At 38.3% G+C, this 10,700-nt stretch overlaps 1 long non-coding RNA gene across 1 annotated transcript; it reads left to right on the top strand.

The window, feature by feature from the left end:
• The first annotated feature begins 1,423 nt into the window (after positions 1-1,423).
• On the top strand, positions 1,424-2,800 carry LOC149047359 (uncharacterized). The gene is made up of 2 exons (XR_016186410.1): positions 1,424-1,510; positions 1,666-2,800. It is a non-coding gene; the product is annotated as an uncharacterized LOC149047359 (long non-coding RNA).
• Positions 2,801-10,700: the final 7,900 nt, after the last annotated feature.

The following is a 10,700-nucleotide window of genomic DNA, read 5'->3' as shown; positions in this document are numbered from 1 at the left end:
AAAATTTAGCAAAACACCACATCAATTTTGACAAGCTGTTCAGAGCACGTTCGCTTCCCCACAAGATAAATCTGAGAGAACTGAGAAGGAATCCAATCGGAGGCAAATTCTTCTTCCTACTAAGGACACACCAAAAACTTATCAGAAATCCTGTCCTTGTAGATTTCTTCTTTGAAAGAGCATCTGGGAACCGAGCTGAAAATTCTCTTCTCGTTATTTTCAGCCGATGAATTCTGCCACACCAGTGTGCAACAACGGGCTTAAACAATGTCATCTCCAGATTCAAAAGAGGAGGTAGATTTCCACGTCCGTGTCATGGTTACTTTCATCGTGGTAGTGTACACTATTGCTGGAGTTTTCCTATGCCGAGAATGTTGGCCGATGGTGAAAGACATTTACAGATCATACTACCCAGAGAAGTCGGCGGCGAAGCGGAAATCCTCAGTTCCTAAGATATGAACTGTCAACGAGCTGTCGAAGGAAAGCCACTCAAGGGAGATTCTGGTTACTTTTGTCTTCGCGGCAAGGCATAGCAAAGCATAGGAATATGATGAAGAAATAAGTGAAAGTTGAGGACACAACTTTTTGATTAATTTCATTCTAAGTTTAAATAGAAAATACAAGCCTATTTATAGGCAAATTGAATGGCGTGCATTTTCACTGACAATTTTTGTGCAGAGGCGACGAAGTAGTAGTGAGGGCCCAGAGAAGTTGCAGTTTTTCCCCACGAAAACGTGTGAGGGGGAAACAGTCCCACCTAATTCAAATTCTCCCCCCGCCCTTCCCCCACCCAAGTTTCGAAGCGGAAAATTTTGCTTATGTAGTTTAGAATTTGCCTGGCATAATATTTAGTTTTGTGACCTCTCAACAAGACCGTTTTTTTATGAAATTTAAAAAACTGAACTCTGTCTTCCCTTTCGTGTCTAAAACATTGTCTTCCCAGCCACAACCGTTACGCCGTTTGAGCTCGGAGACTTTCTGAATAGAACTTGACTTGCTTGTCTTCAACATATGTTAACCTATTGTTTATACTGGTTGTCTATTCACGGAGTAACCTACTGACAACTACTTTTATTTTCAATGATTTCTTCGGCTAAAATGAATATTTGAATAAGGTTTTAAATTCCCTTTTCGATTAACTTGTTAATGCATTGTCTACAGTGGCTAATTTCAAAGATTCCCCAACAAGTTATTGGTAAACGAGTCCGAGTAAAATTGTTCATCTGCTCAGTTTTAATTTACTACAAACTTTAATTTTTTTTCTGCTGCGAATCAAACATTAGTATCGTCTTCATCAACAAATAATGCCGTCAAGACCACCGTAAATGAAGCAACAATTACAACCGTTTTCCCTTTCCATTGGTAAGTTTTTATTTTTTTCTTTAATTTAAATGCATGAGATTTACAACACCTAGTGTTGAGCTTAGAGGTTTGAATTATTGCTAGCCTACCGAATTTCGTTTTAAATTCAGCTGGAGAATTGCAACTGTGTGGAACTTAAGATTCAAAGGTAGTTCAAATTTTTTGATCGAGGATACAAGTGATGTTTGAGTCATTCTTTCAAGTTGTAATATAATTCTAAGTTTTAGGTGACATCATGAACGATTTTAACATATGAATGTGATGTTTGAAGACAGCTTATTAACTTTCTTTGTTCCTTTCTAGGCGATGGAAATCCACATTGACTACATTATTTACTTCATTAACTTCGTCATTTACGTTATCCTTTGCTACATGATCATAAAACAGGCTAAGAACGATATTTTTGCGCTAAATCAAAAGGAACGAAAATCAGAAGTTGGATGTCCAACTTACGGACGCCTTTTATCCATTCCATATGGTTATAAACAACACATCAGGCGATCTTAATGATCGACCAAACACCAGCTTATATTTGCTAGATTTTGAGACAGTCCTTGCACGCGAAACGCTTAAAACTGAAACCCAGTTTTAGTCTTATAGATGCTTATTGAGTTCCAAGTAGTTAGTGTCTCTGATGAAATACTATATATAACCTGCGGCTGTTAAATCATAACTCATGTAGCATTAAAGTATAAAGATGTATTCCGCTATACTATGAAACTTGTTCCTTTTACAACTGTATAAAATTGAGAAAAAATTGATCGAGATGACTGCTGTGCTTTGTGGAAAAAGTGAGGAAAACAAGGGAAGGATTCAAGACTGTGATACGTTTATTTTCAACATATCTTCGGAACTCATTAGAACTAAAAGGACTGTCAACTAAACGAACTGAAGATGCACCACGCTGAGAGGGACATAATTTGCATTCACCAAAGGTGGTATATGCATATTCTATAAACTATGATCCCAGCTTGAAAACAAATCCGAGCAGTTTATTTTGAAAGCCAAACCCCCGATATGAGGCAGCGATTTGCCTCCACTTCTTTCGTATCAGAATTGAGTAATCGGCGGCATTTCTGCTGTTCCTTCGGTCTTTGCGTTTACAATTGGCTGCGATTGGAATATGGCCCGATAAAGATTAGAAAAAGGAAGAGAGGTACTAAGAAAAAAATAGATCGAGAAAGCTAAATACTAGAAACAGCAGTACGGAGTGTAACGCAACCTCGAAAACTTCAGACTTGGAATTTACGGTCATATTTCTACACCACTGAGCTTCAAAGAACCGGATAGTGATTGTCCTAACCCTCATAAAGGGCAATATCAAATTTATATGCGACGAAAGCCTGCATAGAGCTAAGAACAGTTATTTAGAAGGCGTCGTTTGTTGAAAGAAGGTATGCAACACACATCTTGAAAAGGTGAAATAAAACGATAAAAAGTGCAGTTACTGTCGCTCCTCACTATGTTTTTTTTTTCCCAGTGTTGACAAAAGCCATGTCCTTGTAAATACAGAAGTGCATACGATGATTTGTGACTGAAATGAACTTTATATCATATAATTGCTAGGGATACGCAGGTACTGTAGAGACGCTCGCATAAATAGAGGTGGGCGACCCTCCCTCTGACTTTAGAACTGCCACAAGTTTATAGCGCAGACCAACTGGCACAGTTTGGAGCACCTCAGGGTCTCACTAGGCTCATTGCATTAGAAACCTTCAGTAAACTAATCGTAGAAGTGGGTGGTTATCAGCAACGTGCACGGATCCCTGAAAGTGGGTCATCGCGAGAACTATATCCAATCCGTCACAGATAGAACAAGAAAGCGAGATATTCTTGCCAAGAGGAAGGATGTATCAAGACGTTTCAGTCATTGGCTGCCATCCAAAAGCACCCTAACAAAGACAAACACAGTGAAGCTGACAAAAAAATCCGCCTATGATGAGATCAGGAGAAAATGGACGAAGACCGGCTTGCCATTTTAAAGGGGGTGGCTACGTTTAAGGTCGGACCTCAGGTAAACTTCTGACGAAACATCCCTAACTAGCCAAATAGACTTCGCATGGCTCTTTGAAAAACACAAAAACCAGCCACCTTTTCTCAGAAAGCAAAGAATGATCTCCTTGACATGAGCTGGACAGGGGAGGAGGTAAGTAAGGCAACCGCCTCTAACAAGGCAGAAGATAAGGAGTGACCTTGCAAATTTAGACGAAGACTGCAGGAGAGGGTACAGCTGCTATTAAGCTGAAAAATAATAATAAAGATCTTTGCATCTCACTTTTCAAAGTTGTCAAATATTTGGATGAATCGAAAAGTCTAAAAACTCAGTCGTTTATTTGCCTCTGTTGATTGACAAGCCGTCAATCAAATTGACTGATACTTGAGGTGGACATTAACTAAGGATCAAGAAAAAGCGGGGGGGGGGGTGGTCTATATCCCCCTGGAAAAAACCAAAACAGAAACCAGTCTGTCTTTTTTAGTTTTGGGGTAGATTCTTTAACCTGGCAAAGTTTCGTCGAAACCGGTAAGATAGAATGTAGCACGACTGCCCTGTGCTACATGCCATTTTTCTCGGATTTCTTCGACAATTCTTACCAACAGAATTCCAACCTACAGTTGATTTGAAAATGTATCTAAACAGATGGACTACACAAACATACTGTTTTAATTACAGTGACAAGTGGTAGAAATCTACAAAAGCAACCGAGCAAAACACCGTGGTTCATGTATAATTAAGCGAGTATTTTCATGCGACAACTACCTGTTTCGAATATTTTAAATGTGCGAAGATTTTATTTAGCTCACGCTCACGTATTTACAACAACATTTATAGTTACATGCAATTTACCCTAAAGTTATGCCAGTGGGATAGATTGTAAATTAAAGAACAATATATGCGACGGGCCAATTTCAGCTAAAAACACGTCAACAGAGCTGGTATCTTTGTAAACAGCGATTTGTTTATTTAGCACTCGAGAAAAGTCAACTCAAAAACTTTACCTAAAACGGTGGTTTGTTCACTTAACAATAAAGATAGGTTAATTTTCAAGTTAAAATTGATATATTTAAATGAATCAAAACTGAAGTAGAGACAAAACACGTCGAATTTTGTCTCAATAGTATGCGATTTGCAGTAGGAGTACAGCAAGACTATAGACAGGGTTGCACCACCAGCACGTTTGACACTTTCAGGCTAAAGGTATGTAGAGAAAGGGGTTTGAAGGGCTGCGGTAAGGAAAACAATGGGGAAAGCTGCAAGGGACGCTTTAAATTGAACATTACAAATGTTGCAAAAGAAAAAATGAAATGTATAGAAAACACTTTTAATTTCTTCTCTTCTTGCTACTGCAAGACGTTTGAGTGTTGTTTTGATTTACTGAATTTAGATGAAAAGTACCCCATACTACAAGGAAAGTACGCATATACGAAATATATATATCGAGTTACTCAATAGTTCTTCGTCAATTAGGAAGATGTATTCGAAACTCAGGTTAAGAAACCCCACCCCTGCCCCTCTATAAAATGAAAATGAATGCACCCTCCCCCGGTTCGCGTTCAATTTGAAGTGTGCATCATAACGGCTGCCAAGTTTCAGAAAAACCCGTTTCTGCATAAATTTTAAAGCCTGTGGTCAAAACAAATCCTCCTGCAAAGGTACAAAACATGACTTTACCCATCCTCAACATGGACATGACGCCGTTTGTACAGTTCCTGGTCTTCGTTGCATACATTGGTCTTATTTTTGGACTTTCTGTTGAACTTATCGGACGTAATCCATTAAACATGTTGAGAGTAAGAGATAAAGAGGAAGGTTCTGCCATAAATGCAGAAGGTTCGGTCATAACAAGCGAAGATTCTGCTATTACCAGCGAAGGCTCTGCTATAAAGAACAATGACTCTGTCAAAGAGAGAGAAAACTCAGAGGGAAATACATGTCTGGCTGACTGAGGTGAGATCGTTTTTTCGGTTATTGAGTGACATTGAGACACAGTCTTCTTTGAAGTAGCTACCCATATTCAGTACATTCGTAAACCAAATATTTTATTTGCGTCAATTTAAATCCGTCCTAATAACCTTCATCGCCTTTCGCCATCCTCCTTCCTTCCTAAATTTGATTATGTTGACTTAGACTGATTAGTTGACAAGGACAAGACTAATATTCTGGGTACGTTCGTCGAATTCAAGTGGAAAAGTGTAGATTATGGCGCACCAAGTTTCATATTGTTTTTCATTTTTTATGTAGACGCTGGAAGAAAGCCGACATAAGCTCAGTGAAAACCCATATTTTTTTACCCTTATTGGCGAATCGATATTTCAGCAGCGGGCTTCAAAAAGAGGGTCGACACTCCAATTGTGGGCTGCGAATTCGAAATGATTTTCACTGAAAAAACCTTCAGTCTTCGTTGTCAGCTTCAAATACTCGATGGCTCAGCAACCTTCGTTTTTTTGGCTCCCATTTTTTCATGCTCAAGATTAGTGGTAATAGTAATACAGAGTTATCGAATATTATGTCTAGTTGTAATATGAGTCAAATGCCACATTTTTTCTTTAGAGAAAAAAATGCCAACCGATGATGAGCGTATGTCATCCCACCAGATACTCCTCAAGTTGCGCAAAGGGAAGCCTTTTAGATTGCCTTTTCCTGCCGTCCTGAAAACGAACAGAACTTAAGGGACACCACAATGTAATCGAAGTCATTTATAACTTGGAATGATTTGATACTGAAATGTTGATAATGATCTAAAAGGAGAGTCAACTTATATTCTAGACCCTGGTAGAGCGCCAGGTTGTTACCAACTTACCCGCCGACTGACAATAAGCTGAGGAGTTAAATTGATTGTATTTTAAGTTGGAAAAAACGCACCTCGTGCATTACGTAATGAGAACTGGCGCTACCTCGAAGGTACTTTGTTCTCCTAATGGGTGGAAAATTCTGGCAAAGGCGTACGGACAAAACCTGTTCTAAAAATTTCATGGCATACAGTAAACCCATTTATACGGTTATGAACAATTCCCCCATCAAATGCAGTTATCTCCGAATCTGCAGATGAATTGGAACCACATGGATCAGTCACAATCAGCCCATTGGCTCCTGAGAATGTTTTTTCGTCTTGTCACGAGCGTGGGACAAAGAACAAATTCTGAGTCCCCATGAGGAATCGAACCTGAAACCTTCGGATTCCGCGCTCCGATGCTCTACCACGGAGCCACAGAGACTCTACGGTGAGCGAGGTCTATTACGAAGTTCATATGACAAGCGTCATGCATACTGCTGGGATCAGCAATGTCGATAGCGTAATGCTTGTAGATAGAAATAAGAGCAAGTTGTTCCGAAATCTTTTACCACCCATCCTGATAAATTTTAAATACGCACTATTTTCAGGTGCTTTAATAATGCAATGAGATTTTTGTCCCGCCAGCTGCTTGTTTTGGACGGTGAGGCACATCGGCTAGTCAAACATCATAAGACTTTATCTATATCCGTCAGCCCTGCAAGAAAAACAATTTTCATTTTCTCTCAGTAGAAAGTACCTATCAATACCTAAAATTAACATATGCAGACTGGAAGATGAAAAAAAGCATCTTCGACGGTTCACCCAACGACATGACGCCTTTCGCTTTCAAGTTAATTAAGTTTTGTAGTATTTTGTTAGGGAGAAAAATTAAATGAATGCATTTCTGACGGGTTGCACATTCAATTCAATTCATATGCTTTCAACAACCCAAACCATACACATTGCCTAAATCATAATCAACGACTGAGGCTGTATATGTAGTATTAACACACATTGTTAACATTAGCAGTTCTGGAAGTAATCAAATTTTTTTCTTTGGCTCTATTCGATGATTGCGTGATAAACAGCAAACGAGGACGTCTTGGTATAGTTTTCAATCTCCTATTTAATTGCCCTCAGCGTGGCGTATGTTTGCAGTACGAAAATCGTGAGTTTTTATGTTTTCCTCTGAGAAAACAACATGAAGAGGTCTGGCTTTTCAGAGTCGGACAACTTGATTAAAGTCCCGTTATCAAAAAAAACTAAGGCACATTTTGACTGACGCATTTTTCTAAAAAGTGCAGACTGAGAAAGTGGTTAATTTTTTCCGAGCTGAGCTGGTAAAGCCTCTCTATATAGCTGGAAACATCTTGAAACGTCGGCGGTTATTATATATACCAGAACTTTTAATGCCCTGAAGCTTGTGTCAGCAAGATAAAGACTTCAGCGTGGGTTTTCCTCCCAGTCGGAGAGCGGATTGCACGGGAAAATCCGTACATAAATAAGTACAAATCTCTCGTGGTTTAATCCATCTAAAATGTTTCATGGTTTTTTTAATCGATAAAATGATTTTAAACAGTTCGCCTTATTGATTTCAGTGGAATTGTCTAAGTAGTTCGATTAAGAATGGCAACTTTTTTCCTTTTAAGAAGACTCCATAGGGTGTTTGCTCAATGATGGCGCGCACGCCAGCGTATTGTTTTTCTAAAAACGTTTTATTTTTTCGCTTTTGTAGATCACTAAAAGCCATCAAAAGGGCGATAAGTAAGGTTCAGACTATCGTTTGCTGTACTGAGTATTATAAAAATGATTTTCGTTATTAGGTTAAGGTTCCGTGGCGCTTGTCAGTGATAATTTGGTTTTGCCTCTGATTTTCTTCTATTTTCCTCGGTGAAATCTCTTAAAATGTTCACAATCTGTGACGTTTTTCTTGCCGAACATTTAAAAGCTTAAACAAAGGGGTTACAAAGGCAGTTTCCTTACTATTTGTAATTTTGTGTTTTTTTCGTCTATCTCAAATTTCGTCTCATGATTTTTTTTTATCAACAAGCACCAGGAAGGGCACAAATATATTTAACGGTCCAGCAAATCTTAGGAACTTTCACCGAAGGAAACGCGATAAATCTTGCTTGGAACTGCTCTTTAACCCTTTAACTCCCATGACTAACCACGACACATTTTCTGCTTACGATTTCAATACAATATCAAGCAAACAACTGATGAGAATAAAGAAATACCCAATACCAATTTCTCCAAATTAACAACAGAAGAATTGTATGGTAGACAGTACGGAGAATTACTAATGAAGATATTTAGAGTGAAGGGGTTTATCTCGAAGCCTTTATATTACTGTTTACTTAAACATCTAGTTATTGCTCCAGAAATTCGCAGCAATTTTTTATTCATAATTTACTATGAGCCCGGTGCATCCCCAAGTAAACATAGGAGGATCTTTCCAATAACTGGAAAGCATGAAAAAAAAAAGAAAGAAAGAAGAAAGAAAAAGAAAAAAACATAATAAGGTAGTTACTTTATTTGGATTAAAATTCATTAAAGAGTGCGATATTTTTGATAAACCTATGATCGTCAAAACAATTCTGATAAATATAATTTAACAAAATATCGATATTCACCAGTTAAGCTGGTTATTGCAGAGAGCTGAAGTAAAATTCAGGTAAAGAATTAGAAATAGAAACTGGAAACTAAAATGCAATCCATATAAGGTAAGATATCAAAAGAAGCAGCCTCTTTGAGAACGAAATGGCAGTCACGATCAATCTTGAAGAGAGCTGATCAAACTCTATTACCGAGTTGCAACTTACCGAGGAATTCTAAACTTCTGTGTTATTATTAGATGAATCAATTGGACGATTGTTTTTGTTTTCATAGATTAGCAATTAGTTTGCAAAGGATAATAAACGATTGGCTATCATGTCGTTTACAAAGAACGATTATACTTACGTTTTTGAAGAGCTTCGGCCAAGAGATTAAAAAGATGACCTAAAATCTTGATTTTATGCTTTGATCGAAACTGCAGTATGGAATACATATTGCTGAATCATGATGTATATATATAGGAAGCGACATGACCTCAGATTGTTTTTTTTCAGTTTAAATGTGATAGGTATATACAGAACTACCCATTATCATGCGAGAGCCAATTCGTACAACTAGTCATTTACACATTTTTATTATTTAAAAGTGATAATCTGGTTAGGACTGGACCACCGTAATCACTGATTCATAAACTGTGGATTTTAAAGCTTTTTGAAAGTCTGAAACTTGTTTCAAATTCTGTTCGTTTGTTCATGCTTTGCTCCTGAAAGCTTATATTGGGTATTTCAAAAACTGAAACTATTATAGGACGATGGTGCTAAAACAGCTCAGTGAGGACAATCTCTTAAAAAGATAAGAGACGAACAATAACCTGATGAGAAACTGTAAAAAAACACGATTCAAACGTCACGTTATGGGGAAAAAATTTACAGGTTTACATGGTCAGATATAGATGTTATTAAAAGTTTTACGGATGACCCAGAGGAAATAAATGAAGATAATTTGTAAGTAGTTTTGTAATTAACAGGCTAAGGGACCGGTCATTATTTATCGCCTGAGGGGGGTTGGAGTATTTAGGGGGGGATCACATGGTTTTTTGAAGACCTTTAGGGGGGATCAGCCGTAATTGACAAGCATAATGGGGGGGATCAGACCAAAAAAAAAGGAATTTTAGGTCGCGCCGGGACCCCGGGTGATTGCATTTGTAAATACTTTGGTAGGATTTGCCGCTGGGACTCTAAACCCCCAACCATATATTCAAGACCACGTTCAGTTGTATTTTGTATTATATAAACTCTATTCTAGCCCAGACACAAAACCCAAACCCTTTTACAGACCCTCCATTTTGTAAAAAAGAATCACTATCGTAGTCTAACATACACGTTTTTATTCAGGCACGATCTAAATTAGAAAGGCAATCAAGATTTTGAGAATGGAATACTTACAATTGCTCAAAATTGTTTCATAACGTTTCAGTTTGTTTTATAGAGAATCGTAATCTAAAATCATAAACTTTCATTATTTTAATACGCGGCCGAATGAAAACAACAAATAAAAAAGTGTTTATTTTGGTGAGGCTGTATCTTGTTCCGCTTCCGTGTCAGAATCTTCGGCAGCCCTCTCCACTGGCTCTTGCACAGTCTCCTCGTCAGATTCATCTGAATCCTCGCCCGAACTTGTCCCTTTTTCAGCACCATTACTGCTATTCTCTTCGTTCATTCTGGCCACTACCACTTTCAAATTGCGTGCCAGCTCTGTTTCAAACACGCGGTGGCTGGGAGAAAAGGGGGGGGGGGGGATCATGAAACTTTCCACTACCGATAAGGGGGGATCTCTAAAAAACTAGATACTCTACGGGGGGATCAGGTAAATGCTCCGATGTGACAACAAAAATACTCCGACCCCCCCCAGGCGATAAATAATGACCGGTCCCTAAATAATGACTAATTGGCTTGACAATTCCTTTCCCTTCGTGGTATGCTTCACTTTTAGATTTGCCTCGATATGCCT

Source organism: Pocillopora damicornis, chromosome 4 (genome assembly GCF_964200805.1).
Source record: "Pocillopora damicornis chromosome 4, jaPocDami1.2, whole genome shotgun sequence".
In the NCBI taxonomy this organism is placed as follows: Eukaryota; Metazoa; Cnidaria; class Anthozoa; order Scleractinia; family Pocilloporidae; genus Pocillopora; species Pocillopora damicornis.
The sequence above is the reverse complement of the archived record's forward strand: the minus strand, read 5'-3'. Positions and strand labels throughout refer to the sequence as shown.